Here is a 21,700-nt window from a genome sequence, read left to right as displayed (position 1 = left end):
ATCTTATAGAACTCAAGGTCTCCGTGCTGGGAAAACAGGTTTTGCAGCTGTTTGAGCTAAGATTTCCAAGTTATTCACATAATGAAAACTTATACTTTGTTTCGGTCGAGTTCCCCATTCAAATGCATGTAACAGTGAGAAACGCACTGTCTTGGCGAAAGAAAGCGTTTTTGTACAACTTCATATAAATAGCTGTAACTTTTGATAGAAGACTCGGATACACATGTTTATGGCTTTATCTTATAGAACTCAAGGTCTCCGTGCTGGGAAAACAGGTTTTGCAGCTGTTTGAGCTAAGATTTCCAAGTTATTCACATAATGAAAACCTATACTTTGTTTCGGTCGAGTTCCCCATTCAAAATGCATGTAACAGTGAGAAACGCACTGTCTTGGCGAAAGAAAGCTATTTTGTACAACTTCATAGAAATAGCTGTAACTTTTGATAGAAGACTCAGACAAACATGTTTATGGCCTTATATTATAGAACTCAAGGTCTCCGTGCTGGGAAAACAGGTTTTGCAGCTGTTTGAGCTAAGATTTCCAAGTTATTCACATAATGAAAACCTATACTTTGTTTCGGTCGAGTTCCCCATTCAAATGCATGTAACAGTGAGAAACGCACTGTCTTGGCGAAAGAAAGCTATTTTGTACAACTTCATATAAATAGCTGTAACTTTTGATAGAAGACTCGGATACACATGTTTATGGCTTTATCTTATAGAACTCAAGGTCTCCGTGCTGGGAAAACAGGTTTTGCAGCTGTTTGAGCTAAGATTTCCAAGTTATTCACATAATGAAAACCTATACTTTGTTTCGGTCGAGTTCCCCATTCAAAATGCATGTAACAGTGAGAAACGCACTGTCTTGGCGAAAGAAAGCTATTTTGTACAACTTCATAGAAATAGCTGTAACTTTTGATAGAAGACTCAGACAAACATGTTTATGGCCTTATATTATAGAACTCAAGGTCTCCGTGCTGGGAAAACAGGTTTTGCAGCTGTTTGAGCTAAGATTTCCAAGTTATTCACATAATGAAAACCTATACTTTGTTTCGGTCGAGTTCCCCATTCAAATGCATGTAACAGTGAGAAACGCACTGTCTTGGCGAAAGAAAGCGTTTTTGTACAACTTCATAGAAATAGCTGTAACTTTTGATAGAAGACTCGGATACACATGTTTATGGCTTTATCTTATAGAACTCAAGGTCTCCGTGCTGGGAAAACAGGTTTTGCAGCTGTTTGAGCTAAGATTTCCAAGTTATTCACATAATGAAAACTTATACTTTGTTTCGGTCGAGTTCCCCATTCAAATGCATGTAACAGTGAGAAACGCACTGTCTTGGCGAAAGAAAGCGTTTTTGTACAACTTCATATAAATAGCTGTAACTTTTGATAGAAGACTCGGATACACATGTTTATGGCTTTATCTTATAGAACTCAAGGTCTCCGTGCTGGGAAAACAGGTTTTGCAGCTGTTTGAGCTAAGATTTCCAAGTTATTCACATAATGAAAACCTATACTTTGTTTCGGTCGAGTTCCCCATTCAAAATGCATGTAACAGTGAGAAACGCACTGTCTTGGCGAAAGAAAGCTATTTTGTACAACTTCATAGAAATAGCTGTAACTTTTGATAGAAGACTCAGACAAACATGTTTATGGCCTTATATTATAGAACTCAAGGTCTCCGTGCTGGGAAAACAGGTTTTGCAGCTGTTTGAGCTAAGATTTCCAAGTTATTCACATAATGAAAACCTATACTTTGTTTCGGTCGAGTTCCCCATTCAAATGCATGTAACAGTGAGAAACGCACTGTCTTGGCGAAAGAAAGCTATTTTGTACAACTTCATATAAATAGCTGTAACTTTTGATAGAAGACTCGGATACACATGTTTATGGCTTTATCTTATAGAACTCAAGGTCTCCGTGCTGGGAAAACAGGTTTTGCAGCTGTTTGAGCTAAGATTTCCAAGTTATTCACATAATGAAAACCTATACTTTGTTTCGGTCGAGTTCCCCATTCAAATGCATGTAACAGTGAGAAACGCACTGTCTTGGCGAAAGAAAGCGTTTTTGTACAACTTCATAGAAATACCTGTAACTTTTGATAGAAGACTCGGATACACATGTTTATGGCTTTATCTTATAGAACTCAAGGTTCCCGTGCTGGGAAAACAGGTTTTGCAGCTGTTTGAGCTAAGATTTCCAAGTTATTCACATAATGAAAACCTATACTTTGTTTCGGTCGAGATCCCCATTCAAATGCATGTAACAGTGAGAAACGCACTGTCTTGGCGAAAGAAAGCGTTTTTGTACAACTTCATAGAAATAGCTGTAACTTTTGATAGAAGACTCAGACAAACATGTTTATGGCCTTATATTATAGAACTCAAGGTCTCCGTGCTGGGAAAACAGGTTTTGCAGCTGTTTGAGCTAAGATTTCCAAGTTATTCACATAATGAAAACCTATACTTTGTTTCGGTCGAGTTCCCCATTCAAATGCATGTAACAGTGAGAAACGCACTGTCTTGGCGAAAGAAAGCTATTTTGTACAACTTCATATAAATAGCTGTAACTTTTGATAGAAGACTCGGATACACATGTTTATGGCTTTATCTTATAGAACTCAAGGTCTCCGTGCTGGGAAAACAGGTTTTGCAGCTGTTTGAGCTAAGATTTCCAAGTTATTCACATAATGAAAACGTATACTTTGTTTCGGTCGAGTTCCCCATTCAAATGCATGTAACAGTGAGAAACGCACTGTCTTGGCGAAAGAAAGCGTTTTTGTACAACTTCATATAAATAGCTGTAACTTTTGATAGAAGACTCGGATACACATGTTTATGGCTTTATCTTATAGAACTCAAGGTCTCCGTGCTGGGAAAACAGGTTTTGCAGCTGTTTGAGCTAAGATTTCCAAGTTATTCACATAATGAAAACCTATACTTTGTTTCGGTCGAGTTCCCCATTCAAATGCATGTAACAGTGAGAAACGCACTGTCTTGGCGAAAGAAAGCGTTTTTGTACAACTTCATAGAAATACCTGTAACTTTTGATAGAAGACTCGGATACACATGTTTATGGCTTTATCTTATAGAACTCAAGGTTCCCGTGCTGGGAAAACAGGTTTTGCAGCTGTTTGAGCTAAGATTTCCAAGTTATTCACATAATGAAAACCTATACTTTGTTTCGGTCGAGATCCCCATTCAAATGCATGTAACAGTGAGAAACGCACTGTCTTGGCGAAAGAAAGCGTTTTTGTACAACTTCATAGAAATAGCTGTAACTTTTGATAGAAGACTCGGATACACATGTTTATGGCTTTATCTTATAGAACTCAAGGTTCCCGTGCTGGGAAAACAGGTTTTGCAGCTGTTTGAGCTAAGATTTCCAAGTTATTCACATAATGAAAACCTATACTTTGTTTCGGTCGAGTTCCCCATTCAAAATGCATGTAACAGTGAGAAACGCACTGTCTTGGCGAAAGAAAGCTATTTTGTACAACTTCATAGAAATAGCTGTAACTTTTGATAGAAGACTCAGACAAACATGTTTATGGCCTTATATTATAGAACTCAAGGTCTCCGTGCTGGGAAAACAGGTTTTGCAGCTGTTTGAGCTAAGATTTCCAAGTTATTCACATAATGAAAACCTATACTTTGTTTCGGTCGAGATCCCCATTCAAATGCATGTAACAGTGAGAAACGCACTGTCTTGGCGAAAGAAAGCGTTTTTGTACAACTTCATATAAATAGCTGTAACTTTTGATAGAAGACTCGGATACACATGTTTATGGCTTTATCTTATAGAACTCAAGGTCTCCGTGCTGGGAAAACAGGTTTTGCAGCTGTTTGAGCTAAGATTTCCAAGTTATTCACATAATGAAAACCTATACTTTGTTTCGGTCGAGTTCCCCATTCAAATGCATGTAACAGTGAGAAACGCACTGTCTTGGCGAAAGAAAGCGTTTTTGTACAACTTCATAGAAATAGCTGTAACTTTTGATAGAAGACTCGGATACACATGTTTATGGCTTTATCTTATAGAACTCAAGGTTCCCGTGCTGGGAAAACAGGTTTTGCAGCTGTTTGAGCTAAGATTTCCAAGTTATTCACATAATGAAAACCTATACTTTGTTTCGGTCGAGATCCCCATTCAAATGCATGTAACAGTGAGAAACGCACTGTCTTGGCGAAAGAAAGCGTTTTTGTACAACTTCATAGAAATAGCTGTAACTTTTGATAGAAGACTCGGATACACATGTTTATGGCTTTATCTTATAGAACTCAAGGTCTCCGTGCTGGGAAAACAGGTTTTGCAGCTGTTTGAGCTAAGATTTCCAAGTTATTCACATAATGAAAACCTATACTTTGTTTCGGTCGAGTTCCCCATTCAAATGCATGTAACAGTGAGAAACGCACTGTCTTGGCGAAAGAAAGCGTTTTTGTACAACTTCATAGAAATAGCTGTAACTTTTGATAGAAGACTCGGATACACATGTTTATGGCTTTATCTTATAGAACTCAAGGTTCCCGTGCTGGGAAAACAGGTTTTGCAGCTGTTTGAGCTAAGATTTCCAAGTTATTCACATAATGAAAACCTATACTTTGTTTCGGTCGAGATCCCCATTCAAATGCATGTAACAGTGAGAAACGCACTGTCTTGGCGAAAGAAAGCGTTTTTGTACAACTTCATAGAAATAGCTGTAACTTTTGATAGAAGACTCGGATACACATGTTTATGGCTTTATCTTATAGAACTCAAGGTCTCCGTGCTGGGAAAACAGGTTTTGCAGCTGTTTGAGCTAAGATTTCCAAGTTATTCACATAATGAAAACCTATACTTTGTTTCGGTCGAGTTCCCCATTCAAATGCATGTAACAGTGAGAAACGCACTGTCTTGGCGAAAGAAAGCGTTTTTGTACAACTTCATAGAAATAGCTGTAACTTTTGATAGAAGACTCGGATACACATGTTTATGGCTTTATCTTATAGAACTCAAGGTTCCCGTGCTGGGAAAACAGGTTTTGCAGCTGTTTGAGCTAAGATTTCCAAGTTATTCACATAATGAAAACCTATACTTTGTTTCGGTCGAGATCCCCATTCAAATGCATGTAACAGTGAGAAACGCACTGTCTTGGCGAAAGAAAGCGTTTTTGTACAACTTCATAGAAATAGCTGTAACTTTTGATAGAAGACTCGGATACACATGTTTATGGCTTTATCTTATAGAACTCAAGGTCTCCGTGCTGGGAAAACAGGTTTTGCAGCTGTTTGAGCTAAGATTTCCAAGTTATTCACATAATGAAAACCTATACTTTGTTTCGGTCGAGTTCCCCATTCAAATGCATGTAACAGTGAGAAACGCACTGTCTTGGCGAAAGAAAGCGTTTTTGTACAACTTCATAGAAATACCTGTAACTTTTGATAGAAGACTCGGATACACATGTTTATGGCTTTATCTTATAGAACTCAAGGTTCCCGTGCTGGGAAAACAGGTTTTGCAGCTGTTTGAGCTAAGATTTCCAAGTTATTCACATAATGAAAACCTATACTTTGTTTCGGTCGAGATCCCCATTCAAATGCATGTAACAGTGAGAAACGCACTGTCTTGGCGAAAGAAAGCGTTTTTGTACAACTTCATAGAAATAGCTGTAACTTTTGATAGAAGACTCGGATACACATGTTTATGGCTTTATCTTATAGAACTCAAGGTTCCCGTGCTGGGAAAACAGGTTTTGCAGCTGTTTGAGCTAAGATTTCCAAGTTATTCACATAATGAAAACCTATACTTTGTTTCGGTCGAGTTCCCCATTCAAAATGCATGTAACAGTGAGAAACGCACTGTCTTGGCGAAAGAAAGCTATTTTGTACAACTTCATAGAAATAGCTGTAACTTTTGATAGAAGACTCAGACAAACATGTTTATGGCCTTATATTATAGAACTCAAGGTCTCCGTGCTGGGAAAACAGGTTTTGCAGCTGTTTGAGCTAAGATTTCCAAGTTATTCACATAATGAAAACCTATACTTTGTTTCGGTCGAGATCCCCATTCAAATGCATGTAACAGTGAGAAACGCACTGTCTTGGCGAAAGAAAGCGTTTTTGTACAACTTCATATAAATAGCTGTAACTTTTGATAGAAGACTCGGATACACATGTTTATGGCTTTATCTTATAGAACTCAAGGTCTCCGTGCTGGGAAAACAGGTTTTGCAGCTGTTTGAGCTAAGATTTCCAAGTTATTCACATAATGAAAACCTATACTTTGTTTCGGTCGAGTTCCCCATTCAAATGCATGTAACAGTGAGAAACGCACTGTCTTGGCGAAAGAAAGCGTTTTTGTACAACTTCATAGAAATAGCTGTAACTTTTGATAGAAGACTCGGATACACATGTTTATGGCTTTATCTTATAGAACTCAAGGTTCCCGTGCTGGGAAAACAGGTTTTGCAGCTGTTTGAGCTAAGATTTCCAAGTTATTCACATAATGAAAACCTATACTTTGTTTCGGTCGAGATCCCCATTCAAATGCATGTAACAGTGAGAAACGCACTGTCTTGGCGAAAGAAAGCGTTTTTGTACAACTTCATAGAAATAGCTGTAACTTTTGATAGAAGACTCGGATACACATGTTTATGGCTTTATCTTATAGAACTCAAGGTCTCCGTGCTGGGAAAACAGGTTTTGCAGCTGTTTGAGCTAAGATTTCCAAGTTATTCACATAATGAAAACCTATACTTTGTTTCGGTCGAGTTCCCCATTCAAATGCATGTAACAGTGAGAAACGCACTGTCTTGGCGAAAGAAAGCGTTTTTGTACAACTTCATAGAAATAGCTGTAACTTTTGATAGAAGACTCGGATACACATGTTTATGGCTTTATCTTATAGAACTCAAGGTTCCCGTGCTGGGAAAACAGGTTTTGCAGCTGTTTGAGCTAAGATTTCCAAGTTATTCACATAATGAAAACCTATACTTTGTTTCGGTCGAGATCCCCATTCAAATGCATGTAACAGTGAGAAACGCACTGTCTTGGCGAAAGAAAGCGTTTTTGTACAACTTCATAGAAATAGCTGTAACTTTTGATAGAAGACTCGGATACACATGTTTATGGCTTTATCTTATAGAACTCAAGGTCTCCGTGCTGGGAAAACAGGTTTTGCAGCTGTTTGAGCTAAGATTTCCAAGTTATTCACATAATGAAAACCTATACTTTGTTTCGGTCGAGTTCCCCATTCAAATGCATGTAACAGTGAGAAACGCACTGTCTTGGCGAAAGAAAGCGTTTTTGTACAACTTCATAGAAATAGCTGTAACTTTTGATAGAAGACTCGGATACACATGTTTATGGCTTTATCTTATAGAACTCAAGGTTCCCGTGCTGGGAAAACAGGTTTTGCAGCTGTTTGAGCTAAGATTTCCAAGTTATTCACATAATGAAAACCTATACTTTGTTTCGGTCGAGATCCCCATTCAAATGCATGTAACAGTGAGAAACGCACTGTCTTGGCGAAAGAAAGCGTTTTTGTACAACTTCATAGAAATAGCTGTAACTTTTGATAGAAGACTCGGATACACATGTTTATGGCTTTATCTTATAGAACTCAAGGTTCCCGTGCTGGGAAAACAGGTTTTGCAGCTGTTTGAGCTAAGATTTCCAAGTTATTCACATAATGAAAACCTATACTTTGTTTCGGTCGAGTTCCCCATTCAAATGCATGTAACAGTGAGAAACGCACTGTCTTGGCGAAAGAAAGCGTTTTTGTACAACTTCATAGAAATAGCTGTAACTTTTGATAGAAGACTCGGATACACATGTTTATGGCTTTATCTTATAGAACTCAAGGTTCCCGTGCTGGGAAAACAGGTTTTGCAGCTGTTTGAGCTAAGATTTCCAAGTTATTCACATAATGAAAACCTATACTTTGTTTCGGTCGAGTTCCCCATTCAAAATGCATGTAACAGTGAGAAACGCACTGTCTTGGCGAAAGAAAGCTATTTTGTACAACTTCATAGAAATAGCTGTAACTTTTGATAGAAGACTCAGACAAACATGTTTATGGCCTTATATTATAGAACTCAAGGTCTCCGTGCTGGGAAAACAGGTTTTGCAGCTGTTTGAGCTAAGATTTCCAAGTTATTCACATAATGAAAACCTATACTTTGTTTCGGTCGAGTTCCCCATTCAAATGCATGTAACAGTGAGAAACGCACTGTCTTGGCGAAAGAAAGCTATTTTGTACAACTTCATATAAATAGCTGTAACTTTTGATAGAAGACTCGGATACACATGTTTATGGCTTTATCTTATAGAACTCAAGGTCTCCGTGCTGGGAAAACAGGTTTTGCAGCTGTTTGAGCTAAGATTTCCAAGTTATTCACATAATGAAAACTTATACTTTGTTTCGGTCGAGTTCCCCATTCAAATGCATGTAACAGTGAGAAACGCACTGTCTTGGCGAAAGAAAGCGTTTTTGTACAACTTCATATAAATAGCTGTAACTTTTGATAGAAGACTCGGATACACATGTTTATGGCTTTATCTTATAGAACTCAAGGTCTCCGTGCTGGGAAAACAGGTTTTGCAGCTGTTTGAGCTAAGATTTCCAAGTTATTCACATAATGAAAACCTATACTTTGTTTCGGTCGAGTTCCCCATTCAAAATGCATGTAACAGTGAGAAACGCACTGTCTTGGCGAAAGAAAGCTATTTTGTACAACTTCATAGAAATAGCTGTAACTTTTGATAGAAGACTCAGACAAACATGTTTATGGCCTTATATTATAGAACTCAAGGTCTCCGTGCTGGGAAAACAGGTTTTGCAGCTGTTTGAGCTAAGATTTCCAAGTTATTCACATAATGAAAACCTATACTTTGTTTCGGTCGAGTTCCCCATTCAAATGCATGTAACAGTGAGAAACGCACTGTCTTGGCGAAAGAAAGCTATTTTGTACAACTTCATATAAATAGCTGTAACTTTTGATAGAAGACTCGGATACACATGTTTATGGCTTTATCTTATAGAACTCAAGGTCTCCGTGCTGGGAAAACAGGTTTTGCAGCTGTTTGAGCTAAGATTTCCAAGTTATTCACATAATGAAAACCTATACTTTGTTTCGGTCGAGTTCCCCATTCAAATGCATGTAACAGTGAGAAACGCACTGTCTTGGCGAAAGAAAGCGTTTTTGTACAACTTCATAGAAATAGCTGTAACTTTTGATAGAAGACTCGGATACACATGTTTATGGCTTTATCTTATAGAACTCAAGGTCTCCGTGCTGGGAAAACAGGTTTTGCAGCTGTTTGAGCTAAGATTTCCAAGTTATTCACATAATGAAAACCTATACTTTGTTTCGGTCGAGTTCCCCATTCAAATGCATGTAACAGTGAGAAACGCACTGTCTTGGCGAAAGAAAGCGTTTTTGTACAACTTCATAGAAATAGCTGTAACTTTTGATAGAAGACTCAGACAAACATGTTTATGGCCTTATATTATAGAACTCAAGGTCTCCGTGCTGGGAAAACAGGTTTTGCAGCTGTTTGAGCTAAGATTTCCAAGTTATTCACATAATGAAAACCTATACTTTGTTTCGGTCGAGTTCCCCATTCAAATGCATGTAACAGTGAGAAACGCACTGTCTTGGCGAAAGAAAGCTATTTTGTACAACTTCATATAAATAGCTGTAACTTTTGATAGAAGACTCGGATACACATGTTTATGGCTTTATCTTATAGAACTCAAGGTCTCCGTGCTGGGAAAACAGGTTTTGCAGCTGTTTGAGCTAAGATTTCCAAGTTATTCACATAATGAAAACTTATACTTTGTTTCGGTCGAGTTCCCCATTCAAATGCATGTAACAGTGAGAAACGCACTGTCTTGGCGAAAGAAAGCGTTTTTGTACAACTTCATATAAATAGCTGTAACTTTTGATAGAAGACTCGGATACACATGTTTATGGCTTTATCTTATAGAACTCAAGGTCTCCGTGCTGGGAAAACAGGTTTTGCAGCTGTTTGAGCTAAGATTTCCAAGTTATTCACATAATGAAAACCTATACTTTGTTTCGGTCGAGTTCCCCATTCAAATGCATGTAACAGTGAGAAACGCACTGTCTTGGCGAAAGAAAGCGTTTTTGTACAACTTCATAGAAATAGCTGTAACTTTTGATAGAAGACTCGGATACACATGTTTATGGCTTTATCTTATAGAACTCAAGGTCTCCGTGCTGGGAAAACAGGTTTTGCAGCTGTTTGAGCTAAGATTTCCAAGTTATTCACATAATGAAAACCTATACTTTGTTTCGGTCGAGTTCCCCATTCAAATGCATGTAACAGTGAGAAACGCACTGTCTTGGCGAAAGAAAGCGTTTTTGTACAACTTCATAGAAATAGCTGTAACTTTTGATAGAAGACTCAGACAAACATGTTTATGGCCTTATATTATAGAACTCAAGGTCTCCGTGCTGGGAAAACAGGTTTTGCAGCTGTTTGAGCTAAGATTTCCAAGTTATTCACATAATGAAAACCTATACTTTGTTTCGGTCGAGTTCCCCATTCAAATGCATGTAACAGTGAGAAACGCACTGTCTTGGCGAAAGAAAGCGTTTTTGTACAACTTCATAGAAATACCTGTAACTTTTGATAGAAGACTCGGATACACATGTTTATGGCTTTATCTTATAGAACTCAAGGTTCCCGTGCTGGGAAAACAGGTTTTGCAGCTGTTTGAGCTAAGATTTCCAAGTTATTCACATAATGAAAACCTATACTTTGTTTCGGTCGAGTTCCCCATTCAAATGCATGTAACAGTGAGAAACGCACTGTCTTGGCGAAAGAAAGCGTTTTTGTACAACTTCATAGAAATACCTGTAACTTTTGATAGAAGACTCGGATACACATGTTTATGGCTTTATCTTATAGAACTCAAGGTTCCCGTGCTGGGAAAACAGGTTTTGCAGCTGTTTGAGCTAAGATTTCCAAGTTATTCACATAATGAAAACCTATACTTTGTTTCGGTCGAGATCCCCATTCAAATGCATGTAACAGTGAGAAACGCACTGTCTTGGCGAAAGAAAGCGTTTTTGTACAACTTCATATAAATAGCTGTAACTTTTGATAGAAGACTCGGATACACATGTTTATGGCTTTATCTTATAGAACTCAAGGTTCCCGTGCTGGGAAAACAGGTTTTGCAGCTGTTTGAGCTAAGATTTCCAAGTTATTCACATAATGAAAACCTATACTTTGTTTCGGTCGAGTTCCCCATTCAAAATGCATGTAACAGTGAGAAACGCACTGTCTTGGCGAAAGAAAGCTATTTTGTACAACTTCATAGAAATAGCTGTAACTTTTGATAGAAGACTCAGACAAACATGTTTATGGCCTTATATTATAGAACTCAAGGTCTCCGTGCTGGGAAAACAGGTTTTGCAGCTGTTTGAGCTAAGATTTCCAAGTTATTCACATAATGAAAACCTATACTTTGTTTCGGTCGAGTTCCCCATTCAAATGCATGTAACAGTGAGAAACGCACTGTCTTGGCGAAAGAAAGCTATTTTGTACAACTTCATATAAATAGCTGTAACTTTTGATAGAAGACTCGGATACACATGTTTATGGCTTTATCTTATAGAACTCAAGGTCTCCGTGCTGGGAAAACAGGTTTTGCAGCTGTTTGAGCTAAGATTTCCAAGTTATTCACATAATGAAAACTTATACTTTGTTTCGGTCGAGTTCCCCATTCAAATGCATGTAACAGTGAGAAACGCACTGTCTTGGCGAAAGAAAGCGTTTTTGTACAACTTCATATAAATAGCTGTAACTTTTGATAGAAGACTCGGATACACATGTTTATGGCTTTATCTTATAGAACTCAAGGTCTCCGTGCTGGGAAAACAGGTTTTGCAGCTGTTTGAGCTAAGATTTCCAAGTTATTCACATAATGAAAACCTATACTTTGTTTCGGTCGAGTTCCCCATTCAAAATGCATGTAACAGTGAGAAACGCACTGTCTTGGCGAAAGAAAGCTATTTTGTACAACTTCATAGAAATAGCTGTAACTTTTGATAGAAGACTCAGACAAACATGTTTATGGCCTTATATTATAGAACTCAAGGTCTCCGTGCTGGGAAAACAGGTTTTGCAGCTGTTTGAGCTAAGATTTCCAAGTTATTCACATAATGAAAACCTATACTTTGTTTCGGTCGAGTTCCCCATTCAAATGCATGTAACAGTGAGAAACGCACTGTCTTGGCGAAAGAAAGCTATTTTGTACAACTTCATATAAATAGCTGTAACTTTTGATAGAAGACTCGGATACACATGTTTATGGCTTTATCTTATAGAACTCAAGGTCTCCGTGCTGGGAAAACAGGTTTTGCAGCTGTTTGAGCTAAGATTTCCAAGTTATTCACATAATGAAAACCTATACTTTGTTTCGGTCGAGTTCCCCATTCAAATGCATGTAACAGTGAGAAACGCACTGTCTTGGCGAAAGAAAGCGTTTTTGTACAACTTCATAGAAATACCTGTAACTTTTGATAGAAGACTCGGATACACATGTTTATGGCTTTATCTTATAGAACTCAAGGTTCCCGTGCTGGGAAAACAGGTTTTGCAGCTGTTTGAGCTAAGATTTCCAAGTTATTCACATAATGAAAACCTATACTTTGTTTCGGTCGAGATCCCCATTCAAATGCATGTAACAGTGAGAAACGCACTGTCTTGGCGAAAGAAAGCGTTTTTGTACAACTTCATAGAAATAGCTGTAACTTTTGATAGAAGACTCAGACAAACATGTTTATGGCCTTATATTATAGAACTCAAGGTCTCCGTGCTGGGAAAACAGGTTTTGCAGCTGTTTGAGCTAAGATTTCCAAGTTATTCACATAATGAAAACCTATACTTTGTTTCGGTCGAGTTCCCCATTCAAATGCATGTAACAGTGAGAAACGCACTGTCTTGGCGAAAGAAAGCTATTTTGTACAACTTCATATAAATAGCTGTAACTTTTGATAGAAGACTCGGATACACATGTTTATGGCTTTATCTTATAGAACTCAAGGTCTCCGTGCTGGGAAAACAGGTTTTGCAGCTGTTTGAGCTAAGATTTCCAAGTTATTCACATAATGAAAACTTATACTTTGTTTCGGTCGAGTTCCCCATTCAAATGCATGTAACAGTGAGAAACGCACTGTCTTGGCGAAAGAAAGCGTTTTTGTACAACTTCATATAAATAGCTGTAACTTTTGATAGAAGACTCGGATACACATGTTTATGGCTTTATCTTATAGAACTCAAGGTCTCCGTGCTGGGAAAACAGGTTTTGCAGCTGTTTGAGCTAAGATTTCCAAGTTATTCACATAATGAAAACCTATACTTTGTTTCGGTCGAGTTCCCCATTCAAATGCATGTAACAGTGAGAAACGCACTGTCTTGGCGAAAGAAAGCGTTTTTGTACAACTTCATAGAAATACCTGTAACTTTTGATAGAAGACTCGGATACACATGTTTATGGCTTTATCTTATAGAACTCAAGGTTCCCGTGCTGGGAAAACAGGTTTTGCAGCTGTTTGAGCTAAGATTTCCAAGTTATTCACATAATGAAAACCTATACTTTGTTTCGGTCGAGATCCCCATTCAAATGCATGTAACAGTGAGAAACGCACTGTCTTGGCGAAAGAAAGCGTTTTTGTACAACTTCATAGAAATAGCTGTAACTTTTGATAGAAGACTCGGATACACATGTTTATGGCTTTATCTTATAGAACTCAAGGTTCCCGTGCTGGGAAAACAGGTTTTGCAGCTGTTTGAGCTAAGATTTCCAAGTTATTCACATAATGAAAACCTATACTTTGTTTCGGTCGAGTTCCCCATTCAAAATGCATGTAACAGTGAGAAACGCACTGTCTTGGCGAAAGAAAGCTATTTTGTACAACTTCATAGAAATAGCTGTAACTTTTGATAGAAGACTCAGACAAACATGTTTATGGCCTTATATTATAGAACTCAAGGTCTCCGTGCTGGGAAAACAGGTTTTGCAGCTGTTTGAGCTAAGATTTCCAAGTTATTCACATAATGAAAACCTATACTTTGTTTCGGTCGAGTTCCCCATTCAAATGCATGTAACAGTGAGAAACGCACTGTCTTGGCGAAAGAAAGCTATTTTGTACAACTTCATATAAATAGCTGTAACTTTTGATAGAAGACTCGGATACACATGTTTATGGCTTTATCTTATAGAACTCAAGGTCTCCGTGCTGGGAAAACAGGTTTTGCAGCTGTTTGAGCTAAGATTTCCAAGTTATTCACATAATGAAAACCTATACTTTGTTTCGGTCGAGTTCCCCATTCAAATGCATGTAACAGTGAGAAACGCACTGTCTTGGCGAAAGAAAGCGTTTTTGTACAACTTCATAGAAATACCTGTAACTTTTGATAGAAGACTCGGATACACATGTTTATGGCTTTATCTTATAGAACTCAAGGTTCCCGTGCTGGGAAAACAGGTTTTGCAGCTGTTTGAGCTAAGATTTCCAAGTTATTCACATAATGAAAACCTATACTTTGTTTCGGTCGAGATCCCCATTCAAATGCATGTAACAGTGAGAAACGCACTGTCTTGGCGAAAGAAAGCGTTTTTGTACAACTTCATAGAAATAGCTGTAACTTTTGATAGAAGACTCAGACAAACATGTTTATGGCCTTATATTATAGAACTCAAGGTCTCCGTGCTGGGAAAACAGGTTTTGCAGCTGTTTGAGCTAAGATTTCCAAGTTATTCACATAATGAAAACCTATACTTTGTTTCGGTCGAGTTCCCCATTCAAATGCATGTAACAGTGAGAAACGCACTGTCTTGGCGAAAGAAAGCTATTTTGTACAACTTCATATAAATAGCTGTAACTTTTGATAGAAGACTCGGATACACATGTTTATGGCTTTATCTTATAGAACTCAAGGTCTCCGTGCTGGGAAAACAGGTTTTGCAGCTGTTTGAGCTAAGATTTCCAAGTTATTCACATAATGAAAACTTATACTTTGTTTCGGTCGAGTTCCCCATTCAAATGCATGTAACAGTGAGAAACGCACTGTCTTGGCGAAAGAAAGCGTTTTTGTACAACTTCATATAAATAGCTGTAACTTTTGATAGAAGACTCGGATACACATGTTTATGGCTTTATCTTATAGAACTCAAGGTCTCCGTGCTGGGAAAACAGGTTTTGCAGCTGTTTGAGCTAAGATTTCCAAGTTATTCACATAATGAAAACCTATACTTTGTTTCGGTCGAGTTCCCCATTCAAATGCATGTAACAGTGAGAAACGCACTGTCTTGGCGAAAGAAAGCGTTTTTGTACAACTTCATAGAAATACCTGTAACTTTTGATAGAAGACTCGGATACACATGTTTATGGCTTTATCTTATAGAACTCAAGGTTCCCGTGCTGGGAAAACAGGTTTTGCAGCTGTTTGAGCTAAGATTTCCAAGTTATTCACATAATGAAAACCTATACTTTGTTTCGGTCGAGATCCCCATTCAAATGCATGTAACAGTGAGAAACGCACTGTCTTGGCGAAAGAAAGCGTTTTTGTACAACTTCATAGAAATAGCTGTAACTTTTGATAGAAGACTCGGATACACATGTTTATGGCTTTATCTTATAGAACTCAAGGTTCCCGTGCTGGGAAAACAGGTTTTGCAGCTGTTTGAGCTAAGATTTCCAAGTTATTCACATAATGAAAACCTATACTTTGTTTCGGTCGAGTTCCCCATTCAAAATGCATGTAACAGTGAGAAACGCACTGTCTTGGCGAAAGAAAGCTATTTTGTACAACTTCATAGAAATAGCTGTAACTTTTGATAGAAGACTCAGACAAACATGTTTATGGCCTTATATTATAGAACTCAAGGTCTCCGTGCTGGGAAAACAGGTTTTGCAGCTGTTTGAGCTAAGATTTCCAAGTTATTCACATAATGAAAACCTATACTTTGTTTCGGTCGAGTTCCCCATTCAAATGCATGTAACAGTGAGAAACGCACTGTCTTGGCGAAAGAAAGCTATTTTGTACAACTTCATATAAATAGCTGTAACTTTTGATAGAAGACTCGGATACACATGTTTATGGCTTTATCTTATAGAACTCAAGGTCTCCGTGCTGGGAAAACAGGTTTTGCAGCTGTTTGAGCTAAGATTTCCAAGTTATTCACATAATGAAAACTTATACTTTGTTTCGGTCGAGTTCCCCATTCAAATGCATGTAACAGTGAGAAACGCACTGTCTTGGCGAAAGAAAGCGTTTTTGTACAACTTCATATAAATAGCTGTAACTTTTGATAGAAGACTCGGATACACATGTTTATGGCTTTATCTTATAGAACTCAAGGTCTCCGTGCTGGGAAAACAGGTTTTGCAGCTGTTTGAGCTAAGATTTCCAAGTTATTCACATAATGAAAACCTATACTTTGTTTCGGTCGAGTTCCCCATTCAAATGCATGTAACAGTGAGAAACGCACTGTCTTGGCGAAAGAAAGCGTTTTTGTACAACTTCATAGAAATAGCTGTAACTTTTGATAGAAGACTCGGATACACATGTTTATGGCTTTATCTTATAGAACTCAAGGTTCCCGTGCTGGGAAAACAGGTTTTGCAGCTGTTTGAGCTAAGATTTCCAAGTTATTCACATAATGAAAACCTATACTTTGTTTCGGTCGAGATCCCCATTCAAATGCATGTAACAGTGAGAAACGCACTGTCTTGGCGAAAGAAAGCGTTTTTGTACAACTTCATAGAAATAGCTGTAACTTTTGATAGAAGACTCGGATACACATGTTTATGGCTTTATCTTATAGAACTCAAGGTCTCCGTGCTGGGAAAACAGGTTTTGCAGCTGTTTGAGCTAAGATTTCCAAGTTATTCACATAATGAAAACCTATACTTTGTTTCGGTCGAGTTCCCCATTCAAATGCATGTAACAGTGAGAAACGCACTGTCTTGGCGAAAGAAAGCGTTTTTGTACAACTTCATAGAAATAGCTGTAACTTTTGATAGAAGACTCGGATACACATGTTTATGGCTTTATCTTATAGAACTCAAGGTTCCCGTGCTGGGAAAACAGGTTTTGCAGCTGTTTGAGCTAAGATTTCCAAGTTATTCACATAATGAAAACCTATACTTTGTTTCGGTCGAGATCCCCATTCAAATGCATGTAACAGTGAGAAACGCACTGTCTTGGCGAAAGAAAGCGTTTTTGTACAACTTCATAGAAATAGCTGTAACTTTTGATAGAAGACTCGGATACACATGTTTATGGCTTTATCTTATAGAACTCAAGGTCTCCGTGCTGGGAAAACAGGTTTTGCAGCTGTTTGAGCTAAGATTTCCAAGTTATTCACATAATGAAAACCTATACTTTGTTTCGGTCGAGTTCCCCATTCAAATGCATGTAACAGTGAGAAACGCACTGTCTTGGCGAAAGAAAGCGTTTTTGTACAACTTCATAGAAATAGCTGTAACTTTTGATAGAAGACTCGGATACACATGTTTATGGCTTTATCTTATAGAACTCAAGGTTCCCGTGCTGGGAAAACAGGTTTTGCAGCTGTTTGAGCTAAGATTTCCAAGTTATTCACATAATGAAAACCTATACTTTGTTTCGGTCGAGATCCCCATTCAAATGCATGTAACAGTGAGAAACGCACTGTCTTGGCGAAAGAAAGCGTTTTTGTACAACTTCATAGAAATAGCTGTAACTTTTGATAGAAGACTCGGATACACATGTTTATGGCTTTATCTTATAGAACTCAAGGTTCCCGTGCTGGGAAAACAGGTTTTGCAGCTGTTTGAGCTAAGATTTCCAAGTTATTCACATAATGAAAACCTATACTTTGTTTCGGTCGAGTTCCCCATTCAAATGCATGTAACAGTGAGAAACGCACTGTCTTGGCGAAAGAAAGCGTTTTTGTACAACTTCATAGAAATAGCTGTAACTTTTGATAGAAGACTCGGATACACATGTTTATGGCTTTATCTTATAGAACTCAAGGTCTCCGTGCTGGGAAAACAGGTTTTGCAGCTGTTTGAGCTAAGATTTCCAAGTTATTCACATAATGAAAACCTATACTTTGTTTCGGTCGAGTTCCCCATTCAAATGCATGTAACAGTGAGAAACGCACTGTCTTGGCGAAAGAAAGCGTTTTTGTACAACTTCATAGAAATAGCTGTAACTTTTGATAGAAGACTCGGATACACATGTTTATGGCTTTATCTTATAGAACTCAAGGTTCCCGTGCTGGGAAAACAGGTTTTGCAGCTGTTTGAGCTAAGATTTCCAAGTTATTCACATAATGAAAACCTATACTTTGTTTCGGTCGAGATCCCCATTCAAATGCATGTAACAGTGAGAAACGCACTGTCTTGGCGAAAGAAAGCGTTTTTGTACAACTTCATAGAAATAGCTGTAACTTTTGATAGAAGACTCGGATACACATGTTTATGGCTTTATCTTATAGAACTCAAGGTTCCCGTGCTGGGAAAACAGGTTTTGCAGCTGTTTGAGCTAAGATTTCCAAGTTATTCACATAATGAAAACCTATACTTTGTTTCGGTCGAGATCCCCATTCAAATGCATGTAACAGTGAGAAACGCACTGTCTTGGCGAAAGAAAGCGTTTTTGTACAACTTCATAGAAATAGCTGTAACTTTTGATAGAAGACTCAGACAAACATGTTTATGGCCTTATATTATAGAACTCAAGGTCTCCGTGCTGGGAAAACAGGTTTTGCAGCTGTTTGAGCTAAGATTTCCAAGTTATTCACATAATGAAAACCTATACTTTGTTTCGGTCGAGTTCCCCATTCAAATGCATGTAACAGTGAGAAACGCACTGTCTTGGCGAAAGAAAGCTATTTTGTACAACTTCATATAAATAGCTGTAACTTTTGATAGAAGACTCGGATACACATGTTTATGGCTTTATCTTATAGAACTCAAGGTCTCCGTGCTGGGAAAACAGGTTTTGCAGCTGTTTGAGCTAAGATTTCCAAGTTATTCACATAATGAAAACTTATACTTTGTTTCGGTCGAGTTCCCCATTCAAATGCATGTAACAGTGAGAAACGCACTGTCTTGGCGAAAGAAAGCGTTTTTGTACAACTTCATATAAATAGCTGTAACTTTTGATAGAAGACTCGGATACACATGTTTATGGCTTTATCTTATAGAACTCAAGGTCTCCGTGCTGGGAAAACAGGTTTTGCAGCTGTTTGAGCTAAGATTTCCAAGTTATTCACATAATGAAAACCTATACTTTGTTTCGGTCGAGTTCCCCATTCAAATGCATGTAACAGTGAGAAACGCACTGTCTTGGCGAAAGAAAGCGTTTTTGTACAACTTCATAGAAATACCTGTAACTTTTGATAGAAGACTCGGATACACATGTTTATGGCTTTATCTTATAGAACTCAAGGTTCCCGTGCTGGGAAAACAGGTTTTGCAGCTGTTTGAGCTAAGATTTCCAAGTTATTCACATAATGAAAACCTATACTTTGTTTCGGTCGAGATCCCCATTCAAATGCATGTAACAGTGAGAAACGCACTGTCTTGGCGAAAGAAAGCGTTTTTGTACAACTTCATAGAAATAGCTGTAACTTTTGATAGAAGACTCGGATACACATGTTTATGGCTTTATCTTATAGAACTCAAGGTTCCCGTGCTGGGAAAACAGGTTTTGCAGCTGTTTGAGCTAAGATTTCCAAGTTATTCACATAATGAAAACCTATACTTTGTTTCGGTCGAGTTCCCCATTCAAAATGCATGTAACAGTGAGAAACGCACTGTCTTGGCGAAAGAAAGCTATTTTGTACAACTTCATAGAAATAGCTGTAACTTTTGATAGAAGACTCAGACAAACATGTTTATGGCCTTATATTATAGAACTCAAGGTCTCCGTGCTGGGAAAACAGGTTTTGCAGCTGTTTGAGCTAAGATTTCCAAGTTATTCACATAATGAAAACCTATACTTTGTTTCGGTCGAGTTCCCCATTCAAATGCATGTAACAGTGAGAAACGCACTGTCTTGGCGAAAGAAAGCGTTTTTGTACAACTTCATAGAAATACCTGTAACTTTTGATAGAAGACTCGGATACACATGTTTATGGCTTTATCTTATAGAACTCAAGGTCTCCGTGCTGGGAAAACAGGTTTTGCAGCTGTTTGAGCTAAGATTTCCAAGTTATTCACATAATGAAAACTTATACTTTGTTTCGGTCGAGTTCCCCATTCAAATGCATGTAACAGTGAGAAACGCACTGTCTTGGCGAAAGAAAGCGTTTTTGTACAACTTCATATAAATAGCTGTAACTTTTGATAGAAGACTCGGATACACATGTTTATGGCTTTATCTTATAGAACTCAAGGTCTCCGTGCTGGGAAAACAGGTTTTGCAGCTGTTTGAGCTAAGATTTCCAAGTTATTCACATAATGAAAACCTATACTTTGTTTCGGTCGAGTTCCCCATTCAAAATGCATGTAACAGTGAGAAACGCACTGTCTTGGCGAAAGAAAGCTATTTTGTACAACTTCATAGAAATAGCTGTAACTTTTGATAGAAGACTCAGACAAACATGTTTATGGCCTTATATTATAGAACTCAAGGTCTCCGTGCTGGGAAAACAGGTTTTGCAGCTGTTTGAGCTAAGATTTCCAAGTTATTCACATAATGAAAACCTATACTTTGTTTCGGTCGAGTTCCCCATTCAAATGCATGTAACAGTGAGAAACGCACTGTCTTGGCGAAAGAAAGCTATTTTGTACAACTTCATATAAATAGCTGTAACTTTTGATAGAAGACTCGGATACACATGTTTATGGCTTTATCTTATAGAACTCAAGGTTCCCGTGCTGGGAAAACAGGTTTTGCAGCTGTTTGAGCTAAGATTTCCAAGTTATTCACATAATGAAAACCTATACTTTGTTTCGGTCGAGATCCCCATTCAAATGCATGTAACAGTGAGAAACGCACTGTCTTGGCGAAAGAAAGCGTTTTTGTACAACTTCATAGAAATAGCTGTAACTTTTGATAGAAGACTCAGACAAACATGTTTATGGCCTTATATTATAGAACTCAAGGTCTCCGTGCTGGGAAAACAGGTTTTGCAGCTGTTTGAGCTAAGATTTCCAAGTTATTCACATAATGAAAACCTATACTTTGTTTCGGTCGAGTTCCCCATTCAAATGCATGTAACAGTGAGAAACGCACTGTCTTGGCGAAAGAAAGCTATTTTGTACAACTTCATATAAATAGCTGTAACTTTTGATAGAAGACTCGGATACACATGTTTATGGCTTTATCTTATAGAACTCAAGGTCTCCGTGCTGGGAAAACAGGTTTTGCAGCTGTTTGAGCTAAGATTTCCAAGTTATTCACATAATGAAAACTTATACTTTGTTTCGGTCGAGTTCCCCATTCAAATGCATGTAACAGTGAGAAACGCACTGTCTTGGCGAAAGAAAGCGTTTTTGTACAACTTCATATAAATAGCTGTAACTTTTGATAGAAGACTCGGATACACATGTTTATGGCTTTATCTTATAGAACTCAAGGTCTCCGTGCTGGGAAAACAGGTTTTGCAGCTGTTTGAGCTAAGATTTCCAAGTTATTCACATAATGAAAACCTATACTTTGTTTCGGTCGAGTTCCCCATTC

This window comes from Diplotaxodon limnothrissa, linkage group LG16 (genome assembly GCF_057381915.1).
Source record: "Diplotaxodon limnothrissa isolate DT_005_m linkage group LG16, D_limnothrissa_male_GT1.1, whole genome shotgun sequence".
Lineage (NCBI taxonomy): Eukaryota > Metazoa > Chordata > Actinopteri > Cichliformes > Cichlidae > Diplotaxodon > Diplotaxodon limnothrissa.
This window is presented reverse-complemented; position numbering follows the sequence as displayed.